Here is a 14,782-nt window from a genome sequence, read left to right as displayed (position 1 = left end):
TATCTAAGCTAAGTGTGATGGGCGTGGCACAAAGGCAACACAATCAGATAATCAGGAGGAGTCCCTTTATTAGCTCCAACTTGGCCCCCAATGTCCTGGTTACCTGCTGGGTTGGAGAAAAACTCTCCCAGGAACAGCCAAGTCCAAAACGTGGTCAACAAAAACTGTAACTATAAGTCCAATCAAGGCAAAATGAGGTAATTAGTCTGGCAGGGCAGGAGAAGGAATTCCAGACGTGAAGGAAGTAGTAATTTAACGCAGTTGGGAAGATGCCAGGAACACAGATAACTAAAGTCAACACAAGATAAACTCACGTTTGTCCCCAGCAGTTGCCACACTCAGCATGCATCTCATTCCCAGCTGTGGCTAATGAAGGGAATCAGGGCCCTTTCCTCCCCTGTAAGTCATGCAACCCACGTTGCTCTTTTCTCAATTCCTAGTTCTGTGGGCGTGGCTTGGTGGGCATGGCAGGGAAGGATACTGAAAAATCTCTATTCCCTCCCCACCCCACTAACCTGCTTTCCAGCTCCGTTTTCCTGTGCAGGGCAACCAAAGGAGACTCAGCCAATCAGCTGGGACTTGGGAGGCGGAGAAGAGGGCGGGGCCAGTCAGAGGCGGGATTAGCTGGTTTTTCAAACTACTCAAAATTCCCGCTACTAGTTCTGCAGAACTGGTCCAAACCGGCTGAATACCACCTCCGGAGGAGACACGGACTCATACACATGGTTTGTTATGGATAAGAAGAGATGGGGTGGGGCCAATCAGAGGAGGTATTTGCCAGTTCTCCAAACTACTCAAAATTTCCGTTACCAGTTCTCCAGGACTGGTCCGAACCGGCTCAATACCACCTCTGCTCCCAGGCCCTTTACCCAATCTAAGTAGGATGGTGTTCACTGTGGTGTGTATGTGTGTGTATGTGTGTAAGAAACAGAAAAAGAGCAGGTTCCTTAATCTTCCCAGCTAAGTAAAAGCCAACCTCCTTGGCATCTTCACCGAAAGATGTACAGTTCACTGCCTTGTCAAGCCGGGATATTAAATTAAGTAATTTTCATCAGATAACACATCTTCTGGTTCATGTAAAATGTCCGGCAAATCGTTGAGCTCATAATTCAAGCTGACTGAAAGTGAGCTGTTAATCCATTTCATTTTGCAGATATGCCATTGCATGGCTGAGGCCAGTCCAGCGGGTGATTTCCCGCTGCAGCTCTTGAGACTTTCCTTGGGGAATGACTCTTCCCCAAATCCTTTGATTTTTTTTTCCCTTCTCTCCAGGTCTAGCAGCAAAATTGGGATTGCTCTTAGATGGATTGTGTGACGATACCTATCCAGGTTCTCCAAAGAATGTAAAAATGCCCCCTGCGTTTTCAAAATTATTTCTTCTGTCCGGATAGAAAATAGATTATAAACCAGAATTATTTTTACTTGGAATTACGAACAGAAAGATATAGTAAAGAGGAGATTTACACATTATCACGGCAGCAAGGATGACTTTTGCCCCAAAATGGAAAAATAGACAAATTCCCAACGAAGTTGAGGTGGTAAAGAAGATATTGGTATGTGCTGAAATGGATAGATTGACCCTGGAATTAAAAAAATGTAAGGATGAGACAGAATGCTACAAGCTATGGAATAAATTTTATCAATGGTGGGAAAAGAAAGGAAGGACCCAGAATAAAAAGCAGGATTTGTAGATGGGTAGTTTTGGATAGAAACAAATGATACAAATGTATATAAAGTATGTATTATAATTATAACATGTATGACAAAAAGGAATGTCAGGACTATCACACCATGTCCAATGTTTTAATAATTTAATCAATAAAATTGGTTTTAAAAAATAGAATTATTTCTTAATGAATTCTGGTGTTGTTTTTTTTTAAGAACGAGATTGGATGACCGTTTGTCTGAATTGGTCGAGCAGGGGGTTGGACTAGAAGACCTCCAAGTTCCCTTCCAATTCGGTAATTCTGTTCTACCACACTAGTGAGGCCACCCTTGGAATACAGCACACAGTTCTGGTCACCACGATGCAAAAAAGATTCTTACATCAGAGGTCAGATTCAGCTGGTTCGGACCGGTTCTGCAGAACCAGTAGCAGACATTTTGAGTAGTTTGGAGAACCAGCAAATCCCACCTCTGATTGGCCCCACCCCCATCTATTCTCCGCCTTCCAAGTCCCAGCTAATTGGCTGGGTCTCCTTTGGTTGCCCTGCACAGGAGAAAGGAGCTGGAAAGCAGGTTAGTGGGGTGGGAAGGTAATGGAGATTTTGCAGTCACTTGTCTGAAATGGTATAGGGTCCCCTGCTTGAGTTGAGGGTTAGACTAGAAGACCTCCAAGGTCCCTTCCAGCTCTATTCTGATTGATCAATTGATTGCACTCTTTCTAGAGGCTCGGTGTCTTTTTGTTTATGGTGGCAACCAAAATTGGATGCAATATTCTAGGTGTGTCCTTATCAAGGCATTGTAAAGTGGTATTAACATTTCACGCGATCTCAATTTTTATCCCTCTGTTGGATCTGTTGTTTTTGCCTTCTTTTTCTCTCCTTCCCTTCTAGTTTCCTTTCTTTGTTCTGCTCCACAGAAGAAAAGTGTAGCCCAGTGGTGGGATTCAAAAATTTTTACTACTGGTTCTGTGGGTGTGGCTTGGTGGGCGTGGCAGGGGAAGGTTACTGCAAGGTCCCCCTTCCCTCCCCACCCCACTAACCTGCTTTCCAGCTCCGTTCTCCTGTGCAGGGCAACCAAAGAAGACCCAGCCAATCAGCTGGGACTCAGGAGGTGGAGAATAGATGGGGCAGGGCCAGTCAGAGGCGGCATTTGCCGGTTCTCCAAACTACTCAAAATTCCCGCTACCGGTTCTACAGAACCGGTCTGAACCGGCTGAATACCGCCTCTGGAGTAGATGCGGACTCATACCTGTGGTTCGTTACAGATAAGGCCCCAGGACTTACACATAATAAATACACATTGGAGGGAAGGAAGGAGAACCGGTCTCGGTGGCTGGCATCTTTTAGCCTTCCCAAGCCGTCGTGGGTTTGATGTGCAGCTTCTCTGAGCTGAGTCTTCCTCTGAAGCAGCCTGTAGGATTTGCCTCTAAATTCTTTCCAGCTGCGAAGGTGGGGGAGGGGCCCTGATAAGCATTTCCCCAGTGTGGGAAGGAAACATTTGCCAGAGGTAGCTGCCGAATGCCCAACTCCACATTCGTTTTGGAGCATATGGAACAGATTGTGGTCTGCGAAAGGATATATTTTAAGAATTCCTCCTGTATCTTCTCAAGGCCTGGCGTGCTGCAGATGTCAGCAAAGGTTGCCGAGCATCTTGGCTTCCTTTTATCATCAGGACGGGGGAAAGAGTTTGAGGAGACGCCAAAGAATCCGTGGTTGGAGTTTTCAGGGGGTCTCACCGCTGCTTTTGTAGAAGTTGAGGCACTTAAGGGAAGCTGGGTGCACTTAACAACCATCATTCTTGCTTAATGACCACTAAAAAAAAATTGTAAAATCAGATGAGGTCTCAGGATGATCCATTTAGTGACCATCAAGGCTCAATTACAGCCTTAAATTGGGGACTAAGGAGAATTAGTGCATAGAGTCAAGGCTATGGTTTTCCAAGGTGCAGTATATGGCTGTGAAAGTTGGATCACAAGGAAGGCTGAGCGCCCAAGAATGGAGGCCTTTGAACTTGGGTGCTGGAGGAGACTCATGTGAGCCCCTTGGAAGGCAAGGTGATCCAAGCAGTCAGTCCTAGAGGAGATCAACCTTGACTGCTATTTAGAAGGCCAGATCCTGAAGATGAAACTCAAAGACTTTGGCCACCTCATGAGAAGGAAGGAAGGATTCACTGGAGAAGAGCCTAATGCTGGGAATGATGGAGGGCAAAAGAAGAAGAAGAGGATGGCAGAGAAAGAGGTGGTTGGATGGAGTCACTGAAGCAGTCAACGTGAGCTTAAATGGACTCCAGAGGATGGTAGAGGACAAGAGGCCCTGGAGGAACGTTGTCCATGGGGTTGCGATGGGTTGGACACAACTTCGCAACTAACAACAACAAAGGAGAAATTTCCAGACAGAGACCGATCAACCAGTGGAACAGCTTGCTTCCAGAAATGGTAGAAGTGCTCTATCACTTTCAAGAAAAGACTGGATGGCCATTTGTTTGAAATGGTGTTGGGCCTCCTGGTTGAGCAGGGGTTTGGACTAGAAGACCTCCAAGGTCCCTTCGAGCTCTGTTGATGATAGCTATTTGTAAAAGCAAAGGAACTCTGAAGGAACTAATTTAACATATTCCATTTTAGTATTTTTTTTCTCTTGATGTTCTCCTTCACACAGACAGCAGAAGATGGGTTGATATCTAAAATGGACACTTTGATAAATTTTTGATCAACAATCTGCACCTGAAGGTAGAAGAAGTAGTAGTGGATGGAAACTAATCAAAGACAGAACCAGCCTAGAACTAAGGAGAAACTTCCTGACAATTAAAACAACTAATCAGTGGAACAACTTGCCTCCAGAAGCTGTAAATGCTCCAACACTAAGTTTTTAAGAAGAGATTGGATAACCATTTATCTGAAATGGTGTAGGGTTTCCTACCTAAGCAGGGGGTTAGACTAGAAGACCTCCAAGGTCCCTTTCCAACTCGGTGATTCTGTTAATTAAATTCCTATTACTTCCTACATTCTCGGGAAATAAAAAGGACAAGGAACATTGGACACCTGAGTCACTCAACCAGGATAAGTTCTCCCTGGATGGAGATCCTGCCTACAAATCCTTCTTAGTACATTTTTCACACAAGGTGGACTCTTGCAAGATGGTTCTTCAAAAAGATAGGCAAGATAAACATTCATGCTGGGTATCCATACTTCCCGTCTTTAATTACCTTTTTAAAAATAGATTTTGATAGGCTTGAATAGCTCAGTGTGAGGCTGCCAATGATTTCTGCTGTCTTCAGGGGCTGGAGAGAGGTTTGATGCGGGCAAAGCCAACCATGTTGGTCTCATAGGAACAAGGACACCTGGTGTGTTTTGACAGCGAAGAGGCTATTTTGATGCTAACTAGTCTGTCGAACATAATGTTTGCTTGCTTCTGCGTTTGGCTGAGTGGGAGATGAACAGGAACCGGGCACAAAGTTACCAGTAGGGAAGGTTTCACTCTGGCACATGGACCGCTGCCCCAAGTGCTCGGATCAATAAGTCAATCCATTATTGCTTCTCCAGGGTCAGAAGCCAGTTTGGTCCATCTCCTCTGCTCTACCTAAGTGCAGGAGAGATGAGTTGGAAAAATTGGAAGGCCAACTCAACAGAGAGAGCAGGTGGGTTGCTGAAGTGTTCACATCACACTTTCTCCCAAGCTGGTTGAGGTTAGCTCAGTGGGAAGAGGAACCACGCTTTGGGGAAAAAGGTTTTTTTTTTTATTGTTTCACTCCCCATGGGAGTTAAAGGGATCACTAGGATTTGTGAATCCAGAATACACAAAAGTTTATTTAGTAACAGGGCTGTTAAGTGAATCTGGCTTCCACATTGACTTTGCTTGTCAGAAGAATTGTTGCTACATCCTCTAACCCCCACTCTCCTTTAACCTCAAACTATCCATTATTGATCTCACCCCATTCCTAAGAGGTCTGTAAGGGGCGTGCATAACTGCACCATTGTATCTATCGTCCCTGTCCTATTGTCCCCATTTATTTGTATCTATCTCCTGTATTCTTACTCATGTTTATACTTATACTTATTATCTTGTAAGCAATTGACAAATCAAATCAAATCAATCAATAAATAAAATATGAGTCAGTTGCCAAGCATCCAAATTTTGATCATCTGACCATGGGGATGCTGCAATGGTTGTAAATGTAAAAACCAGTCATAAATGAATTTTTTTCAGTGCTGTTGTAATTTTGAACAGTCACTAAAGGAATGATTGTAAGTCAGACTATTTGTATGAGAGATGAGGGGGAGGAGGAGGAGGAGAAGAAGAAGAAGAAGAAGACATAATTTGAATTAAAATCCAGATGTTATTCTCAAGATGGTTAAATAACAGAATAATAGAGTTGGAAGGGACCTTAAAGGTCTTCTAGTCCAACCCCCTGCTCAGGCAGGAAACCTTACACTAGTCCAGACAAGTTGCTGTCCAGTCTCTTCTTAAAAGCCTCCAGTGATGGGGCACCCACAGCTTCTGGAGGCAACTGATAAATTGGCCTCACTGTTAGGAAATTTCGCCTTAATTCCAGGTTGCTTCTTTCCTTGATTAGTTTCCATCCATTGCTCTTCGTCCAGCCTTCTGGTGCTTTGGAGAATAAGTTGACCCCTTCTTCTTTGGGGCAGCCCCTCAAATATTGGAACACTTATGTCTCTCCTAGTCCTTCTCTTTACTTCTTCTTCTTCTTCTTCTTTTTCTTCAGCGTTTGTCTCGCGCTCGGGCGAGGTCCGCTAATGTCCTTGAGTACTGCTTCCACACCTCTCTGTCTGCCACGTGTGTCGGGTCTGCCTTCGCGATCTCTAGATCGGCCTTGATCGTGTCCATCCAGCGTTGTTTAGGTCTACCACGCGGTCTCGCTCCTCCGACAGTCACCTTCATTACAGATTTGATGATGGATTCTTCCTTGGCGCGGCTCACGTGGCCGAACCATCGTAGCCGGGACTGCCTCATGACCGTGGGGGGACTGCCTCATGACCGTCCTTCTCTTTACTAGACTAGCCATACCCAGTTCCTACAACCATTCTTCGTAAGTTTTAGCCTCCAGCCCTCTGATCATCTTGGTTGTTCTTTTCTGCACTCTTTTTCAGAGCCTCTGTGTTCCATGATGTGGAGATGAAAGATTTTTATTAGAAGGCAGACAGAGAAGGTGAAGGAAGAGCAGCACATTTACGGACTCACGTTAGCAAATCCTGTATTGATCTTCCTAAGTGGAAACAAGAAAACCTTATGTGCCTTTTAAGGGCAGGGGAAGGCAAGCGAGTGCACCCACGCTTCGGCCAACATGGTTTTCAATTCTTCTCATGGGCCTCGTGGCCATTGAACCACTCAAAGTAGGGGAAGCCACGTTCCTTGATAAATCAATGCAGCTGTCAAACTGAATTTCACAGCTCTGAACACGAATCGTTTGCAACCGGGCTAAGAGAGAAGGAAGGTTCATAATGCGTGCTAACATCCAGCGTGGAAATGAAACATTCGCTCGATGGTTGTGACACCGCGGAGGGAAAGTGTCAGTCCCTGACCATCTCAGGTTGGGTAGAATTCAGATGTCCTCCTTGCACAAAATTTAGGGGGGGAGAGGAACGCGAGGGTTTTTCATTTGAAATTAGGGGTTGTTGGAGCTTGCCAGAGAAAGTGAGAACAGCGAAGTTTGTCACTTAATTTTTTTTTTTCTTGGAAGGCATTTTTCGCTTTCTGTCCCCCAGGAGAAATTCTCAGGCTGACAAACGGTCATGACAAATGAAATTGGAGCAAAACCATCAAGAAACTTCAAGCCAACCCAAACAGCAGTTCATGAAACAGCTGAGACTCCTTTTAAAAAAAATAATAATAACCCAAACGGTACCCAACTGAGCTGGGTTTAAACGATGTGACACAGCAGGAATACGAAGCAATGAAAAAGACTGAAAAGGATCCAAAATAGCGTTTTCTGGCACAAGAATGATCACAGAGTGGCACCAGGTGGGCCTCTCTCTTGGACATGTTCCGTATTATTTAAATTGCCTTCCAGGGGGCAAATTTCCCCCCAAATTGGCTTAAAGGTCTATACAATTTATGATACTTTTTCCTTGGCTGCTTACATCAGAAGCTGCCTTGAGCTTTCAGCGGAAGAGCAATAATTGGAATAAATAAATAAATAAACATTGTACATTATAAAACACCTCCGTATAATGAGGTCTGAATAATAAATAATGAGTTCTGAATAATAAATAAATTAGAAATCGTTTCTAGGAGTTTAGTACCAGCTGTAAAAGTAAAGGAAATTGAATGCGACTTTGGTGATTTCTTACTAGCAACGTAAAAGTTTCTGCTTACAGAGTGGGCTGGTCACATAACAAGAAGGAACCACAACATCAGTAAGAATTGTGGGGCCAATTGGCCAAGGAAAGCTCAGAACCATCTGGGTTGGAAACATGCAGAAAAGGCCTGCATCCTGCAAGTGGATAGACAACGGCTATGATGATGATAAAGTATTTATAAATAATTCTTTGCACCATTCTGAAACGTAATTGTGCAAGCAATTTAAACTGCAGTGAAACAGGGGTCTTTAAATAGCCAAAGGTTCCCTTTTCGTCTCCAAGGTACCCGGTGTTTATACATGACAGCAAAGTCAAAATGTACACAGAAGAGACAGCTTATATAAATTAAACAGGATCTCACCACACCAGGCTGTGCAGATTTTAAGGAGGTGCATCCGAAGCCTTCACCGATGTGGCCAGATCTGAAGGATCTGAATGTCTAAGGATCCGATCTATTTTTCGATTATGTCCATTGTAATCCTTAATGTGGACTTACAGAGAGCTGTTACGTATAAGCTGGGTTGACAAAATCAGAAAGGAGGAGGTGATAAGCCACCCGGGAAAGCCAAGGGAAATCATCACAACCATTAAAAAAAAGCGAAAGTTAGAATATTTTGGACATGTGATGCAACACCCAGAAAAATACGGCCCTCTTTCACTTAATCCTCTCCAAGGAAAGAGTGAAGGCAAACAAGGTCCAGGCAGAAGAAGAAGAATATCATGGCTTCAAAATCTAAGGGACTAGTTTGGACAAAAGTCAACAGCACTTTTTCGTGTAGCGGTTGATAAGAATAGAATGGAATGGAATGGAATGGAATGGAATGGAATAGAATAGAATAGAATAGAATAGAATAGAATAGAATAGAATAGTATGTAGAGTAGAGTAGAGTAGAGTAGAGTAGAATTAGGGATAGAATAGAGTAGAATAGAATAGAATTAGGGATAGAATAGAATAGAATAGAATAGAATAGAATAGAATAGAATAGAATAGAATAGAATAACAGAATAGATAGTATAGTATAGAATAGAAAAGAAAAGAAAATAGAATAGAATAGAAAATAGAATAGAATACAACAGAACAGAATAGAATAAAAAATAGAATAGACAGTATAGAATAGAATAGAAAATAGAATAGAATATTGGAATAGAATAGAATAACAGAGTTGGAAGGGACCTTGGAGGTCTTCTAGTCCAACCCCCTGCCCAGGCAGGAAACCCTACACCACTTCAGACAAATAGTTATCCAAATCTTTTTAAAAACTTCCAGTGTTGGAGCATTCACAACTTCTGGAAGCAAGTTGTTCCATTGATTAATTGTTCCCACTATCAAGAAATTTTTTCCTTAGTTCTAAGTTGCTTCTCTCCTTGGTTAGTTCTTATCCTGCCCTCAAGTGCTTTGGAGAATAGCTTGACTCCCTCTTCTTTGTGGCAGTCCCTGAGATATTGGAAGACTGCTATCCTGCCTCCCCTAGTCCTTTTTTTCATCAAACTAGACAAAACCCAATTCCTGCATCCGTTCTTCATATGTTTTAACCTCCAGTCCCCTCATCATTCTGGTTGCTCTTCTCTGCACTCTTTCCAGAGTCTCCACGTCTTTTTTACATCATAGTATCAGCAACATGATTGCCAAATAGGATTGCTAACACGGTCACCAACGTCCAATGATGGATATGGCAGAAGAAGAAGAAGTAGCAGTTTAAAAACATGCCAGTGGCAGATTTTCATTGCTGTTCCTGCTCTAATATCTCTTCAGAGAGAAACCTTGGCTAGAAACCTGGGATTTCAGAGGGAGCTTTTCACATGGATGACAATGAACTTAAATATGCTTTATGCTTAGTGCAAGCTTTCTAGGAAGGATCTATGGGAGATAATTTATTTTACAGGGGGACAAAATTCACAGATGACAGATGATAATGGCAGATACACATAGAGGTAGTTCTCAAATTATGACAGCAATTGGAACTAGAATTTCCATTGCTAAAAATGGTTATTAAGTAGGTTGTAGCCAATTTTATGCCTTTTTGTGCCATTGTTGTTAAGCCAGTAATGGTATTTGATGGATTGAATGGATAAACAAAACGCTTTCCTTTAAGGTTAAAGAATCTGAAAAAATACAGCGAATTTGGTTAATATAAATGGTGACAGTTTATAAAGATTATTAAGTGCTAATAGAAATACATATTATTTCAACAGCAAGGAAGATAAAGCAGGTTTGGTTAAATGATTGTTCTATTCAAAGAGGAGAATATATTTATGTGTTTTTTTTAATTTGGATATCGCTTCTGGATTCTGTGCTTGTGATTAAAGAAAAATGAAACCAGCCTCCATTTGAGATACTCCAGGCACGGTTTAGGGTCAACGTACACAATTTTAAATTCTATGGATTCAAAGAAGATTTTGTGTGATTTATGGGGCAGTCTTTTGCAGCAGTTTTGAGATGCAAAAAAATCCAGCTTCAGAGAGGAAATATCCCCAAGCTTGCAGCAAAAAAAAAAAAAGGACAAAAGTCTATTTCTTTTTGGTCTTGGTTCTATGAATGATCACACTCCTCCCACTAACAATGTGATTTGCTGTTACAACAATGACAACTACAACTTTCTGATCCTATTTGGCAGATCTCCTTGTAGACCCAAAAGGCAACTGGACTTTCCTGATTTTTTTTTCTTTGAAAACATTTCGCTTCTCATCCAAGAAGCTTCATCAGTTCTGAACTGATGTAGTTGTTTCTTCTCCTTCCCCTTCGCCTTCTTTTCTCCTTTTCCTTCTCCCCCTCCTCCTCCTTTTCCTCCTCCTCCTTTTCCTCCTCCTCCTCCTCCTCTTCTCCTCTTCTCCTGCTCCTCTGCTTCTCCTCCTCCTCCTCCTCCTCCTCCTCCTCCTCTCTTCTGCTTCTCCTTCTCTTTCTCCTTTTCCTCCTCCTTCTCCTCTTCTTCTTCTTCCTCCTCCTCCTTGTTCTCTCTCTTCCTCCCTCTCTCTCTCTCCCTAAAAATTAGGTACTTGTGTTGAGGAAGGCAGACGGATGGCAGAATCCGTGATGTAAAGTTTGTCAGAATGCACATTTTTAGACCATTTCCTCTCTGCCCCAGGCTTGGGTGTCTGGTCTTGACCCTCGACTGCTTCGGGGATGTGGGGAGACAACACAGCGAGACCCCCAGTGACTCATCTCATCCAACCTCGCAGCTTCGTCAACAGATAGCGGCTGGGAAATCGGTTTCTCTTCATTAAAGGGAGAGAGGTTGAAAGTATAGAGATAACCAGTAATCTTTCAAAATAAACACTTCGTATTTGCTCAGAACCCAGCCGGCCGGTACAGGGGTGTCCTCACACCCCTTGAGGGGGCCTTGGGGGAAGGAGGCGGGTTAGGGGGATGCAAGTTGATGGAAAGGTTATTCTTGTAATATGGCATTCCCAGGAACAAAGGGGGTACATTGGGGGGAGGAACAAGGCAGGAGGGGGTAGAAAAGGGAGATTAATGGTACGGCTGAAATTGATGTAGTCAGGCTGTGGTTCCTATCTCGTTTCCTTTTCCAGTTGCAAGGTGTCCTGGTCAAGGAAGGGAAGGAGTGAAAAAACGGGAGGGTTAGTTTCAAAGAAGGGAAATTGGCCGTCAAGCCACACCCTCTACATTTTCCATCCAGGTGGGATAAAACATAGACTCCTAAGGCTGGAAGGGATTTCAGAGGTCTTCTAGTCCAACCCGCTACTCAAGGCAGGAGAAACTTTCTTTCAGCAGTTCCAAGAGGGTTTCACACCCATTTACACTATTCAGTTGATCCTGAGGGCACAGGTAAACCTCAAATTGGCCTCAATAATTCTCAGAAAGAGGACTAACAACCAGTTGACTGCAGGAATATAAATCCTTCCCTTCTCCACCATTCAGTCAGAACTGAAGAAGCTTCGAGTAAGAAATTAAAGGATATTGTATTAAGAATGATATACTAAAACTGATTATTTTTGAATAAGTTTTAATATGAATATAATTTAGTAAGATTTGGGATTCGCCTTTAAGGATAGTTCAAAATTGAAATATAAAACTTAATGACAATGCAATCATGATATAAGAGGATATATAATGTTGACTATAATATAACATGAATGTAAACTCAATAAGAAATGTATACCAATACTATTTATTATATGCACCAGATAAATGTACTCAACCAGAACTGAAGAAGCTTCTTGGATGAGAAGCGGAACAAAATCTTCAAGGGAAAACAAAACAAAATCCAGTTGCCTTTTGAAATATCACCTTTCGGATATAAATAGAACATAGAGTTATAGGGCTGGAAGAGTCCTTGGAGGTCATCTAGTCCAACTCCCTGCTCAAGCAGGAGACCCTATACCATTCCAGACAAGGGGTTGTCCAATCTCTTCTTAAAACCCCCAGTGATGAAGCTCCCACAACGTCTGGTGGCAAGTAGTTCCACTGGTTAATAGTCCTCACTGTCAGGAAATTTCCTCCTTAGTTCCACACTGCTTCTCTCCTTGATTAGTTTCCATCTGTTGTTTCTTGTCCTGCCTGGAGGTGCTTTGGAGAATAATTTGACCCCCTCTTCTTTGGGGCAGCCGTTCAAGTGTTAGAAGACATTGATCATGTCCTTCTCTTTGTTAAACTAGATATCCCAGTTTCCTTAACTGTTCATCGTACAGTTTTAGCCTCCAGCCCATTAATCGTGACCATTTTTCACAGTTACGACCTTTGTGGCACCCCCCATGATCACCTGATCCAAATTCAGACGCTTGGCAACTGCTTCATACTTACGACCATTGCAGCGTCCCCAGGGGTGTGCGTGTGTGTATACGTGTGTGAGAAAGAGAGAGAGACATGATCCCATTTTGCAACCTTCTGGTAAGCCAGATCTGCTTAACGACCGTGTGACTCGTTTATCAACAGCAGTGATTCGCGGAACAAACGTTGACAAGGAAGGTCGTAGAAAGGGGCAAAACTCACTCCACAGATGTCTCACTTAACAGCAGAGATTTTGGTGGGTTAATCGTGGTCGTTAGTCCGAGGACTTAGGTCAGGCTAAGACACCCTGAACGTAGGGGGAAAAAGCCCAGTGAGGGTGGCTGAGGCAGGATGAAGAAGAACCTGCAGCCGGCAATAACATTAATTTCCCCCTTTTAATATATACAAAAACTTTTCCTTTGGAGACCAATGACTTCACATGATCAAAGCCTGTAAGTGGTACTTAGGCTATCAGCTTCGCCCCCTTAATGCCTTTCTGTCAAAACAAAACTGCTCCAAAAAAACTTTGAGGACGATCATGGGATTGTAATGGTTCCCCATCTCTTGCAAAAAGAAGGAGGAGGAAAAAAAAAAACCTCTTTAAGTATTTGATAATATATACAGAAAGACCTATTAGATGAGAAGGAGCTAATCATACTTACAGCTCAAAGTAAACCTCCTGAGGGCCGCAAAGATAGAAGCTTGATAGGAGCAGCGGGTTCAAATTCAGCCCTGGAAAAAAAGAGAGAGAGAGAGAGGTGTGGGTGTCGCAGTTGTGTTTTTGCAGTGTTTGTTTGGAGCAGGGGGGGAAGGGGTCGGGGAGAAGCATAGAGAGAGAGAGAGAGAGAGAAGTGGGCTTAGAAATGATCTGAGCTTGAAACCGGAAACAGCTCGCTTTAATCTCTTATGAGGCTCCAAGAGTTTAAATGGATTTCCAGGAAGGAAGGATATGGTGATGTTTGAAACAGTCCAAGATGTTCCCACCTAATTTCCCCCGGCCCCCGGTGTGCGCTCCCTCTTTTTGCAGGATAGAAAGAAGGAAAGGAAAAAGAGAAGGGAAAAAGTAAAGGGGGGAGAAAGAGGGAGGTAAGGAAGCAAGGAAAGAAAGGAAAGAAAGAAAAGAAAGAAAAGAAAGAAAAGAAAGAAAAGAAAGAAAAGAAAGGAACAAAGAATAAGGAAGGAAAGGAAGGAAGGAAGGGATAAATGGAAAAGAGAGGACAGAAGGAAGGAAGGAAGGGACAGACAGTGATAGATAGATAGATAGATAGATAGATAGATAGATAGATAGATAGATAGATAGATAGGAAGGAAGGAAGGAAGGAAGGAAGGAAGGAAGGAAGGAAGGAAGGGAGGAAGGAAAAGATTTTACTAAGGATGATGGAATCTTTCACGCTTGACCACTCTCACATTCTCATTTTTCTAGCCTTAATTTGTTCCACCCTTCTTTGTTCCTTATCTGTTCTTTTGCCTGCCAATGCATTGGAACATGCGCTGTCCATAATCTGCACCCATCTTGCAAGCACGGTTCCCTCTTAACGAGCACAGGGTGAGTACCTGCATTGCAGAGTTCGGAACGGGTGGATATTTTCAATTAATTCCATTTACTTCAACGCCATCCAACTCCAGTTGGGTATTAGGAAAGGCATCCTGGTTTGAAGGATGTAAATTGGGGGTCCCCAAACTCATTGACCTCTTCTTGAAATGTCAGAGCGCAGGTCGTCCTCGACTTATGACCACAATGGAGCCCAACATTTCTGTTCTTGAGGGAGACATCTGTTAAGTGAGTTTTGCGACCCATCTTACGACTTTTTGTGCCTCAGTCGCTAAGTGAATCACTGCAGTTGATAAGTTAGTCATCTGGTTGTTTGGTGAATCTGGTTCTCCCATTGATTTTGCTCATCAGGTCACAAAAGGGGATCCCGGGACACTGTAGCCGTCATAAATATGGGTCAGTTGCTAAGCATCTGAATTTTGATCCCGTGACCATGGGGATGCTTGCAGTTTTTTCAGTGCCATTGTAACTTTGAAGGGTCACTAAATGAACTGTTGTAAGTTGAAGACTACCTGTTTTTGAGAGG

Source organism: Pseudonaja textilis, chromosome 15 (assembly GCF_049901715.1).
Source record: "Pseudonaja textilis isolate UNSWEBS1 chromosome 15, rPseTex1.2, whole genome shotgun sequence".
In the NCBI taxonomy this organism is placed as follows: domain Eukaryota; kingdom Metazoa; phylum Chordata; class Lepidosauria; order Squamata; family Elapidae; genus Pseudonaja; species Pseudonaja textilis.
Note: the sequence above shows the minus strand (reverse complement) of the source record.